The sequence below is a fragment of the Myotis davidii genome, unplaced genomic scaffold (genome assembly GCF_000327345.1).
Source record: "Myotis davidii unplaced genomic scaffold, ASM32734v1 scaffold133, whole genome shotgun sequence".
NCBI lineage: Eukaryota > Metazoa > Chordata > Mammalia > Chiroptera > Vespertilionidae > Myotis > Myotis davidii.
The window spans coordinates 1,221,133-1,223,206 of record NW_006284732.1 but is presented as its reverse complement, the minus strand read 5'-3'; the positions used below and the strand labels follow the sequence as shown (position 1 = coordinate 1,223,206).

Genomic DNA, 2,074 nt, shown 5'->3' with positions numbered 1-2,074 from the left:
GCTTCCCATCATCCAAGTAGTCAGTTAAATATCTTGTCTGCTGCTATATATTGTTTTGTTCCTTTAAAAAGCTAGGTGTCCTGTCACTGTGGCAGGATTTTTGGAGGGAGAAGTGATGCAGGCATGTGACTTTATCTGCCATGTTCAACTGCAAGTTCACTTTTTTTTGCCAAGGTCCAGCAGAAAATGATAAAAAAAATTACTGTGGAAGCAGTAATAGTGCTAGACCTAAATTGTTAAAAAATTATTGAAAATTTTCATTTTCTAAGGGTGCAGATTCAGTCCAGTATTTATGGATTAGTCGAAGAGAATACATATGATTTGTTATGATAGGTTTGCTGTTAAACATACCTGTACCTCTGCATGTATCTGCACGCTCACTCATTCACATTTTTCCATCTTGTCTTTCTCACTGTCGCACAGAAATTAAATACGGTTTGTTCTTTTTTTTAAAAAACAGTAAATTAACCCATTTATTATAGGCTCGCAATGTTTCAAACTGTGGAGCTGCTACTGGCCTTTCAATTCCTTCAGTCTTTTGATGGCTGACTTCACAGTGATGGCAGAAGTGGTGCTGTAGGTGCAGGCGCCACCAGCGACTGTTTTCATGCAGGAACCACAGTACTAGAGCCCCACGGCTCGCCTCTTCATCTTGGTGTTGCCACAGAAGGAGCAGGTGTACTTGGCATGTTGGCTGATTTCAGTTTTCTTCACCATTTTCCTGAGGGAGGTGCCATAACGGGTCCCATACTTACCGACGATTCCAACCTTCTTGGTGCATTTAGACCTTTGTGCTGTGAACTAGGTTGGACGCCGAGAGCTGTTTTTGTTGTTGTTGTTGGTGTTTTTTTTTTTAATAAATCTCTTGACACAGATTTCTCGCTCTCTCTGTGGATGCTTGCCAGCCTCACTTCGGGTTAGCCGTTCTCTGCTGGGTGGAACAAAGGGAAGATGTCTCTGACAACGTGGAACTTGGAGATCCTGCGGTGCTTCCTCTGCTCCGTGCTGTTCTGTGGGGTGGGGCGGGAACAAGTCTGAGAATCCTAGTTCTGGTGAGCCATGAATGAGGCGGTTCTGAGGAGGAGTCCAGCAGACACCAGGCTATAGGTTTAATTTGGGCTGCTTAGGGAGTGTTTGGTGGCCACAAGGGGGGAACTGATGGGAAGGAGGGGGAAACGGGCGAATAAGCAAGGCTCTGAAAGTAGGGTGCCATGGGGGTTGGTACAGGAGATGGGACTGGTCTCAGGCTACTTTACCAGTGTCACTCAGTGCTTCTGTGACCCCCTCGGAATTTCCCCATGACCTCACCTCCCCAGGGATTGTAGCCAGAAGAATGAGAGCCCAGGGCTGCCTCTAGCAAAGCACCCTTCATATACCCACAGTACTAAGAGCTTTTTAAATTTCAGCCTAAAGGAGCAGGGAAAAATTACCTATAACCTGCCTGGTTTTTTAAAGGCCTTGGGCTAGTGTGATAGTTTCCATGTTTACTTTTTTGGAAGTGGAGGAACTGGAGAGAGAAGGAAGTGAGCTAATAATCAGCTTTTCAACACAGTGCTGACTTTGGCGGTTTTTTTTGGTACAGTACTTTGCCAGGCTCTTGACATTCATTTAAAGAAAAAAACACATTTCTTCTTGAACATCTGTGCAAAATCAGATAGGGTGGAGGGTTTAGAGCCCAGTGAGAATATGGGATAAGTTAGCACATTTCTGAAAGCCAGAGTGAGGGACCCCAGATTCACTCTATTGTATTTATTATTACAACGGCATCACCGACAGCCGCCCAATAGCTAAGGCAGGCGGACAGATTGTGCCAAAAAGATGCATTCGCAGTGCTGCATAATCACACCGTGAAAATGTGCCGCAGATTAGTGGGGAAATCTGCATTCTGGTTGCTTCATAAGTAAAAGCGGTTAAGGATGCCTGCCATTCTGACGTTTTAGCTCTAACGTTGGATATGCATGTTAAAAAAAAAAAAGAAAAGCAAAACCCATTCCCTCAATCAGCTCTTTCAACGTCAGCATCATTGCATTGCATTTTTGTCTCCTGCCTTGCACTACGCCGGGAAATCTCAGGT

At 44.6% G+C, this 2,074-nt stretch overlaps 1 pseudogene; it reads right to left on the bottom strand.

Annotated features, from left to right (window-relative positions):
- Window positions 1-460: 460 nt before the first annotated feature.
- Window positions 461-1,824, bottom strand: LOC102765348 (annotated as a pseudogene).
- Window positions 1,825-2,074: the final 250 nt, after the last annotated feature.